The sequence below is a fragment of the Myotis nattereri genome, assembly GCF_964212035.1.
Source record: "Myotis nattereri genome assembly, chromosome: 8".
NCBI classification, from domain to species: domain Eukaryota; kingdom Metazoa; phylum Chordata; class Mammalia; order Chiroptera; family Vespertilionidae; genus Myotis; species Myotis nattereri.
The window spans coordinates 64,740,379-64,758,990 of record NC_138083.1 but is presented as its reverse complement, the minus strand read 5'-3'; the positions used below and the strand labels follow the sequence as shown (position 1 = coordinate 64,758,990).

Here is an 18,612-nt window from a genome sequence, read left to right as displayed (position 1 = left end):
ATATATTAAAATAAATGTTGCCTGGGGTTGCAGAGTGTTTAGAATGAGTCCTCCCCGCCCCAATGCCCCATCTCCAAGCACTGCCTTACTGCCCTGGGACATAGAGAAGTGACGGCTGTAACTGACAAGCCCAGCAACACCACGGCTTCCCTAGCTAAACCTATGGACTCAACAGAAGAACTTCCGTCCCTGAGTGGAATAGGCAGCCCAGGCAGTGAACAGCACTCCTGACCTGTCCTCCTCCATGATCACTTTGCAGCTACGATGCTTGGTATTTGTAGATTATCTGTACACTTATTCAGCAACCTCATCTTCCAAATATGACCGGCCGGGTCAGAGTGACGGTGCTGAAGCAGAGCACCACGGAGCAGCCACCAAGTCCACGGCGCGCTGTGAAGCAGAGGCGAAGCATTCGCTGCCTGACGTTTCCTCCTCTGTCCTCTGGACCAGCATGTCCCTGACTTCACTATCCTATTCCCCTCGTGCAGAAAAATGTAGAGAACCATGGCAAAGGAGGTCCCAGGGAAAAAAGTGGGAGACGATTTATTAAATTTCAGGCTGAAGCCACGCAGATCCCAGACACCCTGTGTGCAGCAGGCACCACTCCCATGCACCGAGCTTGCAAGGTAACCAAGCATCCCCAACACAAAAACGAGAATGATATGAAGTTCAACAAGGAAGCCTGCAAAGAAAAACCCAATAGGAACCTGAGGAGCGCCCTCTCGTGCTGTCAGACCACACAATGCATAGCTGCATCCGTCTCCTCCCTCTGCCTGGCCTGGCCTCCGCCACCCTGCCCAGGTCTCCCTCTCCCACACGCCTTACATTTCCAAAATGATTTTCCAAGCTAAAAGAACTCCACATCTCATGCTCCACTGCAAACATGTTTCACCTTTTTGGAGGTCAAAACCTTACTAAGAATCCCATTAAATTCCTGGCTTTCCCTGTAGACACAGGCACAGTTTCAAGGAATTCACATATGTCCTGGTCTCCTGGGAGTTAAAAACTCTGTCCCAGTGGCTGCCTCCTTCCTTTTCCTTTCTGCATTGATTCTGAGAAACCCTTGGCAGCCTACCTCTATTTGTAAGAATTATGTAACTACAACAAAGTTCAAGAATCCATAAGGACGCCTTTTGAAGGGTTGGCCCATCCACCCCTTAGCAAGATTCTAAGACAGTGATGGCGAACCTATGATACGTGTGTCAGAGGTGACACGCGAACTCATTTTTTTGGTTGATTTTTTCTTTGTTAAATGGCATTTAAATATATAAAATAAATATCAAAAATATAAATCTTTGCTTTACTATGGTTGCAAATATCAAAAAATTTCTATATGTGACACGGCACCAGAGTTAAGTTAGGGTTTTTCAAAATGCTGGGCGTGTCAAAAGGTTCGCCATCACAGTTCTAAGAGGAGGGCGTCTCAGATAGACTCAAGAGGTCCAGCCAGTCTGACATAGAGCAGCCCTGAAGGGCAGCCCCCACTCCCAGATGATGATTCCTGCTCTCAGTGACTGCCCGCGCACAGGGACCAATGTGACTTTGTGGGGACCGCTGAGACTCAGTCTGTTACAACTGGCATCGGTTGCCATAGGCAAGTCATCGCAAGAACCTGACCTTGGTAAGCACATTTTACACTTGAGTGCTGTTCATCCGGGTGACACCACGCGGGGAGCGGGGAGGCAGGAAGACAGACAGAGACGCTGCCAGAGCATGCTGCCAGGCACTGCCCCCACCCACAGGCTGCAGGAGCTGCCTCGCCCACACAGAGGGACTGAGCCCACAAAGCCAAATTTTTGGGCTGCTGCTGAGAATCCCATAAAAAGCAGTGCTATTTCTAACCTCCCGCACCATGGAAAAATACACACTCCACCAAGCAACCCAAAATCTCTGAAAGGCTTATTTTTATACTCTTCCCCACGCCCCCCACCCCTACTTCCCCCACAAAAACTTTAGGTGGAAAATTTGCTAGCTTTTTTGCAGTTTGACACTACTGTGCTAGGCCTCCACTGATGTGGCTACTAGCATGTTTGATTTTAAAGCGAAAAGTGAAAAGGAGTTTTTCTAATACAACTCTGAGTGTCTACTTAACAAGAAAACAATATAGTCCTATCACAGGAGGACAGAATCCAACAAACAGACAAAGGAAACTTCCCCAGGACCCAGCCACAGACAGAAATGACAGCGGCCACAAGTTCCTCTTCCCAGCCTGTGAGAGTGGGGTTCTACCTGCTGCCGCCCCGGTGCACTGCTGTGTTCCCCTAACTCAAACATGGCACAGAGCATCCCTGACGCCCTTGCTGACTTTCAACTCTTCACAGTGCACTCTTAACCTTGGAGTTGAAGAATGAGGGAAAGCAGTGAGATGGAGCTCAGATCCGAGTCCCCGATGCTGCGTAGACATGGGCCGGCTGGAGGGAGGGTAAATGAGGCCTGGAGAACCCTTCTTGTTGGCTCTCAGAAGGCAAGGGGGACCCTAAAACTAGTCTCCCTAGGGTCCACCCCACCCACTGGGAACCTTGGCATTACTTCCCTGATGACAACCTGGAAGGTGAGAGGCACCGGCTCCTCACACGGATGGGACGTCTCAGTCCAGCCTCTGAATGCTCTCAACATCACTGTAAGGCACAGTCTAAATCCTCCTTCAAGGCTGGGAACCCTTGATTGGTTGCCTCCTGCTCATGCTCCCACCAGGGCCCAGGATCAAACCGGCAAACCTGCAACCCAGGTGCATGTTCTTGATCAGGAATCGAGCCCTTCGGTGTGCAGGACTGGGAACCCAGCAGAATTCAGTCATTTATACCACAGCTCGGAATGTATCTGTTTGACCGCATTTTCATGGTTTAATCTATTTAATTGTACACTACCAAGGACACATCCAGAGAAAATAAGCATTACTTTATGTGCCACTGTAGACATCAGGGACTCAAAGGTGGCACTTCTCCCAGCACCACTGATCCTCTTTGACTTACCTTATAAAAGTTTAAATTTAATGCAAATACAGGAAATCCAGGTCAGGGGTGCATTATCTATATCCAAGGTTATTTTTTTATTCTTCTTTTTTAATTGATTTCAGGGAGGAAGGGAGAGAGAGAGAGAGAGAGAGAGAGAGAGAGAGAGAGAGAGAGAGAGAAACATCAATGATGACAGAGAATCATTGATCAGCTGCCTCCTGCATGTCCCCCACTGGGAATCAAGCCTACAACCTGGGCATGTGCCCAGACCAGGAATCAAACGGTGACCTCCTAGTTCATAGGTTGACACTCAACCACTGAGCCATGCCGGCTGGGCCTAAGGTTATTTTTTAATTGCTGGAACATCTCCCCACAGGAACCACAGGTCTCAGGCTGATTTTCAAATGGCTCCCTGGTCCTCACCATCCACTTCAGGTCCCTTAAGGACCTTGGGGGAAAACAAAAGAGAGGTGGATTTTCCCCACCTAACCCTTTCTTGTCTGTGCTGGGAGCCAACCAGTTCTCAGTCTGAGGTTGCATTCTCACATGAATAGGACAAGAAATCATGCAAAAGCTTGAATAATGATTTCTTCGCCTACATTCACCAGCTCTGTGCTCAACTGAGTCACAGCACCAGCACTCCACCACAACTAACAGAGCGATTATAAATTCCAGGACAGTCAGCTCTAAGAACCTCCTTTACACATGCAAAGTTCTTAAAACATCTCAGAATCCCAGTATGAGCTTGAAAATGACCTGAGCCCTGGCCCATGTTCACAGTGGTAGAGCATCAGCCTGCACACCGAAGGGCTCGATTCCTGATCAAGAACATGCACCTGGGTTGCAGGTTTGCCGGTTTGATCCTGGGCCCTGGTGGGAGCATGTGCAGGAGGCAACCAATCAATGTGCCTCTCTCACCTCCCTCCCCCTCCCCCTCCCCCTCCCCCTCCCCCTCCCCCTCCCTCCTCCTCCTCCTCCTCTTCTTCTTCTTCTTCTTCTTCTTCTTCTTCTTCTTCTTCTTCTTCTTCTTCTTCTTCTCTCTCTCTCTCTCTCTCTCTCTCTCTCTCTCTCTCTCTCTCTTTCCTTCCCTCTCTCCCTCCCTCCTTCCCCCATCCCCTTCTAAAAATCAAGATATCCTCGGGTGAGGATTAATTTAAAAAGAAAGAAAGAAAATGACCCGAGAAGCACAAAGCGGCGTGCAGTTCTGTAGACAGGATCTGCTCTCTAACTGCTCTGATGTTCAGAGGAGCATTGTACCTTTGTATTTAAAATCCATATACAGTAATGTAGCTAGAAAAAAAAAAGTTTTCCATTACCAATTTTGAAAGTTGCTTAAAATAGCCGACAGAGGCAGTAACCCCATATACGGGGGAAATCAGGTACTTATGTAATTTGCAAGAAATTATTTCTACTTTTGTTGAAATTTTGTAAATCAAGCTGTACAGTCCTTAGGGGCATAATCCAGGGGTGTATTTAGTTATTCAGTAAAATTCTACTTGAAGACAGTTCTAGTGTTTAGTGGGTAGAGTCAAAGAGGACTATATCTGAGATGATGAAAGAGAAATTAAAGAGCGCCCACACTCTCTGGGCCCTGGTAAAACTGAGAGGCCACCTCCACTTAAAGTTGGCGGTGGGTGTGCCAAGTTATGGAAGAAAAAGAGCCCAGCTCATCAACACTCACCAAGCCAGGGAAGATAAGGGGTTCTCAAACATCATGGCGTCGTGTCAAGTAATCAAGAATCACACGAATGGGAAGTATTTCATCAGTCACTAAGCATCCGTGAGGCGCGCAGCCCGAATGCGCCACGCAAGCTTACCACCCACCCTGAGCAAGCCCACTGAATGGGCTCCAAGCCTTCCGGTGTCTAGTAGGGAAATCCACTCAGGAAAGAAACACGTGAACTGCACACACGCAGCAACGCCGAGGAACTGCACCCAACGCTGACTGAGAGGCTGGTGTGTTACATGCCGTGTGCTCCTTAGCACCTACAGTTTCAGGAAGGTTCCAAACTGTGGAAACTCCAATTAAATTCAGGTTTCCATGTGCCTCAATGAGGAAGCACATCAAATCCCTCCTGATTCGCCCATCGCCTCATCTAGTTCCAACAGCAACCACAAATGAAAAGGCTAAATGAGCCTCCAGGAGTGATCTTCATTAATTCATTTCATTTGACAGAAGTTGTACTGAACTCCTCCTGTGTACCAGGAAGTGTTTTAGGCCCTAGGAAAAGAGAAATAAGTGTGTGCGTGTTGGGGGGTTGTGGGGGGGGGGGGTCCTTGACCTTACAAAGCTTACATTCTAGTAAGGGATTTAACATCAACAGTGAGTTACACCTGGCACATTAAAAATTTAGGAAAAAGTTACGCCTTATATTTTAGAGCCTTTCTTACTTTCCTGAAGACTCTCAATATTTCTCCATTTGAGGCTCCCACAGCCTGGTAATTGGGCAGAACAGGAATCACTAAAATCCCTTAAGAGTTTGAGAAAAACAGAGGCACAAGGCTGTGAAGAGGCCCGCCTCGGGTGAAAAGCTGGCGGGCAGGCTGAGGGGGGCAGGATGCGCCTGGCACCCTCCTGACTGTCCCCACTGGGACTGGCTCCAATGTAGGCTTTGAGTCTGAGGATGTCCAGAGATAACCAAAACACATAGGGGTTCTCTAAGCTTCTAGTTCCAGAAACCCCAGCGCCCAGCCACTTACACCGCACCCTCCAAAAAACATAAAACCAAATGCAGCAAATTAGGAAGTCAACCCCCACTTCACTGTACAGACCATGTGTACTACCGATACAAAGAAAATCTGCTCACTTGAGTCACAAAGCTGAGAGAAAGGAACTGACATTTATTTAGTGTGTGTTATATGCCAAGTGCCGTATTAAGCAGGGTGGCTCATTTATTTCTCATGGCAACCATAGTATTATTCCATTTATGAAGTAAGAAACCAAGAAAAACAAAAAACTTAGAATGAGAAATAAAGAATCCCTTGTGTCTGGGCATTAAATGCTCAAGCTCAGCAAAATAGTAAAATTATTTTTCTTCAGGTATTTTAGTAAATCTAGAAATATTTAATATATATTCTGGCCCACTGGGAATATGCTTGTGTATTAAACAAAAAGGTCATATTTAATCTGATATCATACAACTTTCCTCCTATCAGAAAAAAACTGCTAGTAGTTTTTACACCTAGAAGTTGGTGCAACTTTCTTGAGAAGAACACCATCTCAATGGTTAGTGCTGGGACAAGGTCTGCTTCACAAACATTATCAAAAAGAAGAGTCTGGCCCTGGCCCTTGTGGCTCGGTTGGCTGAGCATCATCTCATGGACCAAGAGGTCACCAGTTCGATTCCTGGCCAAGGCACATGCAATTCCTGGTCAGGGCACATGCCCGTGTTGAGGGGACGTGCAGGAGGCAGCCAATCGATGGTTTTTCTCTCTCCCTCTCCCTTCCTCTCTTTTTCTCTAAAAATCAATTTAAAATTTTGTTTTAAAAAAGAAGAGTCTTAAGTTCTACTCACCTTTTAAGCTGTATGAAAACTGATGTCAGTTCTTGAAATGGTCTTGTAAGTGGATGATGTTACAAATGTAGAACTTGAACTGCTAAAAGGAAAAATAAAGGATTTCAGTGAACCATTTCTTGGTTTCACTTAGTACATCCCCTTCCCCAAGTTCCAAAAAATATGTGAGGACTGTCACAATTAAAGGCACAAATACAAAAATGAATAAATTAAGAATACAAAAATAAGCATCAAATATTAAAGAAAAGGAGGAGGGAATTTGAATTAAAAGTCTGGGGTAAGAGATGTGACTGAAGTGGGAACAAAATCTCCCTGTCGTCAGCTCTCCAGCAGCCACAGGGGCACCGAGTTCTCATCTTCCAATCAAAGGATCCACACTTGTTCTTCTGAACACACAGAACTTCTCTTCAATGAGGGGCCACAAACAAATAATGGATGATGTCCTAATTGGATTTGGGGGCGGTTTTTTTTAAATCATAAACATTCTAACTATGGCTGTAAAAAGACCATTCTCTTTCTTAACAATCCAAATTTTTATCTTGCAAACACACCGATCCACCGATCCTTCATGGTAAAGAAAGGCAGGTCCAGCCCCATACCTTTTTCCACGCATGAAATGCATATTTAATTTTGTGAGAGCTAGGGTGGTAACATCCGTGATTCTATCTACAAGGCTGTCTTTACACCTGCCCTACACTCTGCTAGTAGAACGTCCTCCATTTAGTGCTCCAGACTCTGTCCACTTCCAGGTCACACAATCTGTCACCAGCATCCTCATCCCAACTTGATAAGTAGACTCTGTGAGCACTAAGCCATCCAGGTCACATCAGGTGACCACCTCATGCCTTACAAAGCCGTTTCAGGTAAACTCAAGTCAGCTCTGCCTCAGATACCACAAGCACCTCTCAGCCCGCCGCCTGCCAATGAGTAGGATTACACTCCTGTCCAAGGTTGAATAAGCCACCATCTGTCCAGCTTGTGTGCTGCAGTGTACTCTCCAGGAGACTTGTCCCTCAAAGCGTGTTCCTGCCATATGCCACTCCTGAGTGATCGGCCAATGCTAAGACATCAAGATTTTAAAAATGACTATGTCTAGCCAGAGGATACTGTGAGATTCCTGTGGCGGTCCACCCCAAACACAAGAGCCAAACACCTCACTATTTTTGTGTAATTCCTTCCTATCAATATTGTGAACCTACAGGCATTATTTTCTCTGCCTGTTTTCTAACCACTGAGGGAAGAAAACAATCCACTAGTGATTTGCCAGATAACAGATTTTATTTCTCAACGGGGAGTGCGCTTTCATCAGTCTTCCTGGCATTTAAATTATGATCAGATTTCTTGGGAACACAAGTCAGTGGAACAACCAGAAATGTACTGAGGTGGGCAGAATTCTAAGGTGACCCCCAACAGGTCACACCTTTGTATAATCCCCTCCACCTGAGTGCAGGCAGAATTTGTGACTTGCTTCTAACCAACAGAATATGGCAAAAATAATGGGATGTCACTCCCTTCATCCGGTTATGCTATGTACCACTCCACTTCAGCAGACTAGACAGTAAGACTCACTTTCTGGAGTTAGAGAAGTGAGCTGCCATGTCATGACAGGGCTTGTGAGGGAGCCACATAGCAAGGATCTGAGAGCAAGCCCCCAGCTGACAGCCTGCAAGAAAACAGGGACATCAATCCTACACCTACAAGGAAATGGCATCTGCTAGCAACTTGAATGAGCTTAGAAGTGGATTCTTCCTCATTCACACCTCCAGATGAGAACACAGCTGGGCCAACATGTTGACTGCAGCCTTCTGAGATCCTGAGCCGAGAACCAACTAAGCCATACCCTGCCGGGAGCCGGTCCATCCTTGCTGTTTCAAGGGACCTGGCATATATGGCATACTGTTCTTAATATGTTTGCTCACCTTCTTGGCACTATGTGTTTTAACCAAGGTCACCTCTCTGAGAAAGGTTGTTTCCCCAGGTAGGGATTTTCCCCTCAAGTTAGGGAGGGAATAAAACCCCTTAACTAAGTGCCAGGCGGGTAATTAATCACTTTAACTACGAACAATCATGCTTAAGCTACATAATCTTTACTCCCTGGAATGGAGATAAGAAACGCCCTAACCTTTAGAATAGAGATTGATAGGATTGAATCAACTGGTATAAATACAGATGTAAAAAGAACCTAGAGACAGAAGAACTTCGCTGGAGAGAACATGGCAAAAGATCCTGGACAGAAACTGGCCACAGAACCTAGACTCAGAACCTAGAGACAGAAACCTAGAGACAGAACCTGGCTACAGAACCTTGATAGAACCTAGCAAGAGAACATGGACACAGAACCTGGCTGGAGATCCTAACCAGAACTTCGCTGGAGATCCTGGCTAGCGATCCTGGCTAGGCTGCTGATCAACTGAATGCTGTCTCTGTGTCATTCCTTCTTCGCCAACTCCGTCTACACCTTTGGGAACCCCTGGACCTGCTGGGGTTGGACCCCAGTAATACCCAGACTCCCGACTCATGGAAACTGAGGTAATATATGGGTGTTGGTTTAAGCTATAAGTCTATGGCAATTTGTTACCTAGCAAATAATTTAGTAACTTACTAAATATGGGGATATATAACATATATGTGTATTAAATGCATACATAATTGTACATCAGAACAGCCCTCTCTACCGGCCTCATCCATCCATAAATGAAACTTCATTTATCCTACCTGACTATGAGCAACTTGTGGGCAAGAACCACATCACCATCTCCCTGGCATCCCCAAGATTTTGCAGAGTATGTGGCACATGGGAGGCCCTTAACATTTTTTTAATTAAGCCAAATTAAAAGAGTTATGATTTGTCAATCTCTAGTTACTACGATAAGGCCAAAGCAACAGAATTCATACAAGCCCTCTGGGCAGAGCTTAGAACCTCAAAATTAATTTCAAAACGGGTGGAAGACACTGAGCCTCATGCTCTATCCCATATGACAATAACACAATTTTCCAGTACTGGTTATTTCATTTTACCTATGAATCTCAGTCAGCACTTAGAAATGTTATTCACTAATGTTTTTGTTTTTGTTTTGGCTTTTTCCAAAAATCCTTGCCACTTCTCTGGCATTCTGCTATCTCACAGCTAAAGGTTAAAAACAAAAAAATTCCCTAAGAAATTTTTCAAAGTAAGAATTTGTGACTCATTCTTAATTTTCCATTCATATCAATAATTCATTCCCAATCAAAATGGAAACAGCTGTACAAGTCAAATAACCCCGTTCTAATTCTAAAACAAATGTTAACCCAACTTCTTGACAACCTATTTCAAAAGTCCTTTAAGATTTTTCTATTTTTTAAGCTGATGATTTTTAATTCTTTTAAGCAAGATTTTTTTAAATCTCTGTTTAAAGTTGAATGCATAAATATACTGTTTCTGTTATCCTTAAGAGATAAATTATTGTCTTTTTATTTCAAAGAAGATTGTAACTAATGTTGTGTTTATTTTAGATTTTGAAAGACCTGATTTACTAAAAGGGATATTTTTAAGTATTCAAATCAGTTAAATTACTTAAGAGAGTTCAAAATAAACGCTTCATTCATTACAGAAACCTATCATGCTCTCCTGAAACCTATATTCAGGATCTTATTATATATTCCTACTCGCACATAAATCACTCAGTAAACCCGAACGTCATCTCCAAGGTTTATCCATCCCCTGGTGCTCAGTCTCTCAGGCAGCAGTTCTCAAACTCACGCCAAGAAAAACTTAAAAACACCAGTCCCATGACATACGAGGCAGAGAATTTCAATAAACTCGCCTCTTCTTCCCAGCATAATTTTAACTCTCTGGAGCCCGTCTCTATGTGTGAAAATAGCCAATGGCCCACAGCAGGGAACTGGAGGGTCCCTGAGATGCCTCCCCGTGCAGAGAAAGAAACAGGCCCAGAAGATGGACCCTACCCAGTTCCCTTCACCCTCAGTTCTAGTAAGTGCCTGCCTTTTCCATAATCTCACAAAACACAGGTCTTTCACAAAGTCCAGTGCGGCAAGGAAAAGAAGGCTGAGTGTTAATGCTAGGCCCCCACAAATGAAAGCAAGCCCTCGGAAGAACTGTTCCCCTGAGAGAACGTCACTGAAGGGAATTAATAAGCACAGGCGCTCACAGAGGTGCTGGCCGAGGTCCTCTCACACCCTGCGGCGCGAAGCATTTGAGGAATCTACACATGGCTTTCCAAAGTGATGAAGCGTGGTCCTGTGGGCGATCTCACTAACCCCAAGCCGTCTCCTCAAGGCCACGTTCCTGACACGCTTCCAGCAGTTCACACGGCACTGCAGGTTCAGTGGCTGCAGTCTGGGAACCAGGGACTGGTGAGAGGCAGAGCAGGAAGAGGCGGAGTGCAGGTATTCCTGAAAAGTAACACGCAACAAGGACCTGCCTCCCCCCAGAAGGGGATATATGCATGGCAGGTGCTGGGAAATCACAAAGGAAGTGAGGCACATTTGTTCTCAATCTTCAGAACGTCCTCGCTTCCTCTTTAAGGTAAAGGAAGACACGTGTTCCGCACAAAGGTTACGAGAGAGACCTGACCGCATGCTTCCTTCCTTTCTCTGACACAGGGCTGGCTCCCACTGGGGATGGGGTCCCGTGAAGTGCAGCCATTGAAAACACCATGACCTCTGGAGGGAGACAGGAGAGAACCACTTCGCGGACATTTATAAACTGGGACAGGAAAAGACACAAACGGAGGTAATGTACTTAACGCTACAGAAAGAGATCAAGGAAAACAGAAGACACAGGTCTCCTTCCAGAACCATGTTTTGCTTTACAACATTTTTCAGAAATGTTGTGGTGTTCCTTAACAACGGGCCCACACGCAGGAACATACATGCATGGATTTTTGTGTCAGATCCATTTTCTTCTCTTTTTGGCTTCTTTTTTTTTTGTTAATCCTCACCCAAGGATATTTTTCTATTGATTTTTAGAGAGTGGAAGGGAGGAGGACAGACAGAGAGAGAAACATTGATGTCACATAGATTGGTTGCCTCCCACACGCGCCAGGAATCGAGCCTGCAACCAAGGTACGTGCCCTTGACCAGAATCAAACCTGGGACCCTTCAGTCCTCGGGCCGATGCGCTATCCGCTGAGCCAAACCGGCCCCGTCAGGTTTGGCAAGGGCTGTCAGGTACATTTTCAAGACACAAAATGCATGTGTGCATTCATTCAACCCATAAATGCCACAGTTTTCGTTGTGATACTTTCTCTCATGGAGCTGACTTGTTTCAGAGTAAACTAATGCCAAGAAATGCTGAGCACAGGTGTGTCTTTGTGGCCCAAGGATCGGCTTCCTCTCGAGCTGAGACTGACCTGAGGGGCCCACAGGAAGCACTGCCAGCAGCCTCCCTGCAGAGCCCAGCGCGAGATGCAAACCACCGGCACCAGGCGGCCACACGCAGGGTCTGGCCATCGGGCCTCGACCAAGGGCTTGACAAGTTGTTTCTTAACAAAGCATCAGAAACCGTTTCGTGGTGCCTTTCAAACATTGAGGGATGCACGCAAAGAGGGTGACTTTGAGCAACTCCCAGCAGGCACTAAGCCGGAGGGAAGGAAGGAGAAGGACCCCAAAGCCAGATGTTGTCTATCGGCTGTCTGGCTTACTTCCCAAAATAGAAAGGAAGGACCTCTTCAAAGCAGATGCATTCTGTTTCCTGGTAGAAATAAAGCGTTGCGACAGCCACACCCACAAATCCTCTCTTCTGGAGCACAGAGAACTGGCCCTGGGGCTTTCCTAGGGTACAGTCGAAGGGATCGGACTCTTCAAAGACCTGGCCCCCAAAAGCTCCTTGGGGGGCACATCTAATGGATGAAGGCAGTCCAGATGGACTCACACACACATCCTCTTGGCCAGCGCAGGACAGAAACAGCCACCGAGGTCTGAGCTGACAAGACAGCAGGGCAGGGCGGCCAATAGACTTTCAGAGAGAAGTCCCCATGCCAGGGCCCCTCAGGCCCAGCCTCGCCCTTCAAACAGGAAACTCAGTCAGAGCAAAAACAGTCCACCTGCCTAAAGCTAAACAACAGACAGGTTTCCTATCTTCCTTGCTGGTTTGCATTGAGTTCTTCATGCTGCAAAGTACGGCAGCTCCATCTCCCAAGCTTAACCAAGGCCAGAACCATCTATGAGGAAACTAGGACAAGGCCACCCTCAGACAACACTGTGCTGCAACCAGCACCACAGCCAAGGTGCAGCCCGGGCACAAGGGCACGCATGCGCACAAACACACATGCTCAGGGGCATGACAAACCTTAAGATGGGAGAAGCAGATGTTTCATAGCATAAGACGGGGGGGGGGGGGGTTAAGGGAGAAGGAGGAGAGATAGTTTTTAACAAAGTTGGAAAGAGCAAGTTAAGGAAATAACAAAAAAGGGGGTGATTTATTTTAAGTGATATTCAAGTCCAACAGTGACCAGTCTCCTAGTTACTTCCAAACTCAAGGGAAAAAAGACAAGACTGACACCTCCACAGAAGATCACAAAGTACTTAAAAGGGATGAAAAACTTGACAATTTTTCTAAGACATCAAGATCCTTTTTCCTTCCTTAAGCAGCAATACTGTCTTGTTTCCCAGGCATCATGGAAGGAGTTCTTGGGGTCAAATTATACTCTAAAAAAAGCATACTAGCACACATCCAAATGAAGATGTTACCATATCTGTATGAGCCAAAACGGGAATCAAATACTCAGTCACTGTGACAGGAAGTCCATGAGCACAACTGGGCCATTGAAAGGTAGAGCCACAGACACAGCCTGGCCTGGGTTCAAGTCCAGATCCACCACTTACTGCCTACAAGACCTCAGGCAAATCACATCAACTCTGAACTCAGCAGCTAACAAATGAAGATAAGGGGAGCCACACCGGCCAGGCCACCCTTTTGGTCTTTTCCATGAACACTCCACAGGCAGAGATGAACATGGACGCTGTGGAACCAGACTGGCAGATGAGAGTCCTGACCCCCAAAGACTGGCACAGTGGGAGGCCACAGCCAGGACTTTTCAGGAGCCACAGCAGACTCAGTCCCAGGCTGGCAAAGCAGCAATGTTTTTGAAGACCCGTTATTTCTCAAGTTTCTTAGCACATACTATCAGAAAGTAAAAAGGACTGAAGTTATTTCTATGAAAACCCAAAACTTAATATGGGAAACAGAGCAAACATCAATAAGTCTGTGCTGTTAGAAAAAAATGTAAGGATTGGTTTTCATAAGCCAAAGAAAAAAATTATCAATATTTTATTGACCTTTATTAATATTTAACATTAAATATAGACCCAACTCTCCATTTCTATAAGAACTTCTAAGAGAGTTGTTTCTATGTGCTGAATCCCTAGTACTGTGGTGGAGTGAATGCTAAATGCCAGGAAGAGACCAGAGAAGTCACCACGTCACATAAGGTGGAAAGAAGAAACCAAAGTAGGTCAAAATCCACACTCAAACTCATTCAACCATGCAAACCACTGGCAGGTTGTATGTGTGCTAAGTGCCAGATACGATCCGGGGTTACATCAGCAAGCACAATGAGGGTGGACAGTCCAACAATAAACCTACTCAACAGGTAAATGAAGCAATTTGCTCAGAAGTGGTAAGTGCCGTGTAGAAAGGCAAGAATAGAGCAGGGCAGGGAGACAGTGCAGGGTCGAGGGAAGCTGTGTTGAAGAAGGCTCCCTGAGAAGGTGGTATCTGAGCCAAGGCTGGAAGGAGGCAAAGGGATGGACACATGGGTATGTGAGGAACAGCATTCCAGGGAGAAGCCCAGGAACAGGAAGCAGGGTGGCTGGACTGAGTGAATGAAATGACGTGAGGCAGGCCACAGGGAACCCATGGGCTTTTAGGCAATGGTAAGGACTTGGCTTTTACTCGAGAGAAATGAGGAGCTACTAAGAGAGTCATGCATTCATTCAATAAGGATTTACTGGCCCTAGCTGGTTTGGCTCAGTGGATAGAGCGTCAGCCTGCAGACTGAAGGGTCCCGGGTTCGATTCAGGTCAAGGGCACATGCCAGGGTTGCAGGCTCGATCCCCAGTAGGGGACATGCAGGAGGCAGTCAATCAATGATTCTCATCATTGATATTTCTCTTTCTCCCCTCTCCCTTCCACTCTGAAATCAATAAAAGTATACTTAAAAAAAAAAAAAAAAGATTTCCCAGATGCTAAATATGCCAAGCCAGATGCTAAAGACACAGGAAGAGGAAAGAGGTTGAAAAAAGCCAAAAACTGGACTCTTCAACCTTTAAGAGTAGCTAAGTAACCGAGAAAACATGCCAAGCCTCAGGTGGGAACCTGGAAATGAGCATTCTATGTCTTAAAGGATGCCTCTCCATGCTTTACTTACACATAGGTATTGAACGTTTACCACGATTATGCCAAAGATACAGAAGATCCTAAAGTTGGCTAAATCAGCAGTGAAAAATCAAAGCAAGTTTAAAATACCCCTGGCGGGTGTGGTTCTTGCAGTGGTTCTCAACCTTCCTAATGCCGCGACCCTTTAATACAGTTCCTCATGTTGTGGTGACCCCCAATTTCATTGTTACAAATTGAACATAATTAAAGCATAGTGATTAATCACAAAAACAATACGTAATTATATATGTGTTTTCCGATAGTCTTTGGCGACCCTTGTGAAAGGGTCGTTCGACCCCCAAAGGGGTCGTGACCCACAGGTTGAGAACTGCTGGGTTAGAGCTTCATCCTGTACACCAAGAGGGGGCGGGTTCAATTCCTAGTCAGGATACATACCCAGATGTGGATGTGATCCCCGTCGGGTCATGTGTGGAGGCAAGCAATCAATGTTTCTCTCTCACCTCTCTCTCTCTCTCCCCCGACCCCCCCTCAAATCAATTTAAAAAATTAAATTCAAAATCATTTTAGTTTTGACTGTACCTCACTGGATTCTAAATATTTAAATCTATCAATGGCATTATGATAGCTCTATGGAAACAACAATGGCTGAAAAATCATAACACTTTATTTCCCAACATTTCTGAATGGCAGAATGTTCACTATTCATTAATATGTAGGCTACATATTTGTCATTTGGTAAACTGACCCAGTAATAAATATATATGCTTGGTCTTCCTCCTCCATTAAATTACATGAACTGTATCTTTTACCACTTTCTCTGTAACTCCCCATAATACTAATCATTTTGTATTTTCAAACATTTTTAATGCAACACATACCCACATACATATATATAGAAGTACATGTATGCATATATCTTTATATACATATATACTGAGTTGTTATATTAAATATCTATATGTACATACACATATCACATGTAAAACATTTTTAAAGCTTCTAAAAACAATCTCAGCCTTCCTATGTGAACTATAATCTACCTTCTCTTCTATTGCAGATCACTTTTAAGTGCTGTTTGTGACCTACTAAGATGACTTCATGGACCACCAAAGAGTTGTTACCTGCAGTTCTGAAACACTGGTCTAGGCACCTAAATAATTAACAACTGCTAATGAATGATTAACTGCACAACATCGGCTGTCTCCCCCTTTGTCCACCGATCCTCCCAGCCTGTAGAACAGAGCAAACTCTACTCGTGAAACCCTAGGGCGTCCTGAAGGATGATCCTTCCCAGCACAGCCCTCAAGCCTCGGGGAGAACCAGAAGCAGAAAGGAGCCAAGTGTTCTCTGCTGCAGCAAAACAGAACTCACTCCGTCTGCACGACCCATGCATCAACTCTTCAAACAGAGTCCAGGATCCAGTCCTCTGAAGTAACTTAACGAAAACATTCTACTGCTCAAGGATTTTGCCTTTGGCTTTCACGGCTTTGATAAACTTGTAGGTCATTAAAATAGGTCCAGTATAAGCACTGCTTTACACTCTAAGGCAGGACAGATGCAGACTCGGCAGGCCTGCAGTGAGCCCCAAGGTTCTGCATTTCCAACAAGCTCCCAAGGGGGTGACAATGTGGTAGTCCAGTTACAACGCACAAGACAGCCCTCGGTGGTTTATGGATCAAGGTACCCCTTCTCAGACTCCGCTAATAGTGTGTGTTCAGATGCAGAGCAGGCCCCTCAGCAGAGAGCACCGTGAAGGCAGGTGTGTAGGTGACATCCACAAGCATGTCCATGTGGGCTTCGGCTGATGGCAGCCCAGCAGTGACGGCGACGGAAAGGGCCATCTGGGAAGAGTAGAGGACAGCACCCAAGCGAGGGAGTAAAGAAACTCAGAAAGGAAACTGACTTGGAAAGCAGGACAAGGCCGGGTGCAGAACCTATAAGCCGTCAGAGGATGAAGAGAGGACATCTATTTGGAAGTAGCTCCTGTACCACAAACTTGGATACACTAAAGTGAGCCATGTTCAGTCAAATGAGCTTATTAGGGCTCCAGCAGGTTGGAAAACATATATTAGTGAAGAAAACATCATTTTAAAAAATGTCCATCTATCCTATCTTATTTGAAAGAAACACGAGGCTCCAGATATCCCCATGTTAATTGAAAATAGATACACACTTATACTACCTCATCAGAGGTCAAGTTCAGAACACAGTGTCTGATTGTAAAGACTGCTATTAGCCATTCCTTATATTCCGTTATGTCACAGTTTTTATTGTGTGTTTTTAATTACCTCACTCACCCCTCTTCATACTTTCTAAGAATAGCGATTTTATGCCATTCTTAGAAAGCATTTCCCGGCATCTCCTACATGAGGTCACCAAAAAATAACTATTGGACTTGAAATTCTACCCATCTGGAGGCCACTATTGACCAACTAAAGTATGGACATGCCATTCTACACACTACTGAATTAATAGAGTAAAAAATAAAATCCCAGAAAAGGCGAAACCTACACTCAGACAGCCTTCTCTCATTTGAAGTCACGCAGTCTCTCCTCATTCTTATGGGTTTCATTAAACTAAGAAGCACAGAACACACTGTAAACCGATTTGCAAGTTTCCATACTTGCTGCCAAATTTCCACTTCTGAAAAACCAATTTCAATTTTTTAAAAAAAAAAAAAAAGAGTAAAACTAACCTTCTAGTTCTTCACATGGTCCAATTTATCTAGAATGTAGGATAAAAAGTTGGAAGAAAGAAAATCAACCCTTGGTAAAATAATGCAAATGTTAATTTATTGTTTTTATTTTTTAATTTGCTACATTGTCTCAGAATCATTTCCTCCTCTGAGATCTGGAAAGTTTTTAAAACATGGACACTGCCAAACAATGACCTTGTTGTAAGCCAAAGTTTAGTTATTTTTAAGGAATTTACTACCTTTCAGCTGAAGGAGTTCTCATGAAAATCCTTCCAAACCACTAACTTGGTAAGAATTTTTACAGGTTTACAATATAATGCTGCATAGCTTCTAAATGTTTCAGGGTTTTACTCTGTGCATGACTTCAGTCTTTAAGGAGGCAGTGCAATCTAAAATTAATGACCCAGGTAAGAGAAAGGGAAGCGAACAGGGGAAAAGCCATGAAGTGACTTCAGTATAGCAACGCTACAGGGGAAGATCAAGCTATGAGTACAGTATGCTTCAGCTGCCAAGTACTAGACAGAAGAGTGATTTTGAACGCATAGCATTTTGCAACCACTGATTTATTAAAATATCTCCCTTCCTTGGTGTCAACGGTAAACTCCGATATGCATATGGAGACCAATAAGCACCATGTTTTCAGATCCTCAGATGAAACTAAGTCCCACTTAGCCAGAATCCAAACAGCAGGGTCATTCTAATCACTGAATTTTTGTGAGAAGGGAAAGAATTATAACCACAGACCTCAGCATGCAATGGCTGCCTGGAGCTGGACGGACAGCGGGGAGGAAAGAAGGGTCAAGCCAAGAGAAGAAAGCAAGAAGAAAGGGACCCAACGGGAGCGGAGGGTGAAAGAGGAAACTGAGGCACAGGAAGCAGTATGGACTGAGAGGGAAGGCAAAGAGTCAGCACTGTCTGCAATCCGCCAACAGAGATACGAAATATTCTGCCATACGATCGTGGAAACAAAGGAAATCGGGGTAACACTGAGGTCTTCGCCTAAGAGGAAAACCTCTCTCCGTGCACATCTCGAAAAGTGCAAGAATACAGAAAGCTTAGTGAGAGAATGCACGGGTCTGCACATTACTAAAATCAAAGCTCAGAAAAAAA

The 18,612-nt window shown here is 45.0% G+C and overlaps 1 protein-coding gene across 1 annotated transcript in view; it reads right to left on the bottom strand.

The window, feature by feature from the left end:
- Positions 1-18,612, bottom strand: part of LDLRAD4 (low density lipoprotein receptor class A domain containing 4) — a gene marked incomplete at its 5' end in the record, with an annotated part of 330,675 nt that overhangs the window by 265,012 nt on the left and 47,051 nt on the right. The window contains one exon of the mRNA XM_081096896.1: positions 6,470-6,551. The remainder of the gene's footprint in view (positions 1-6,469; positions 6,552-18,612) is intronic.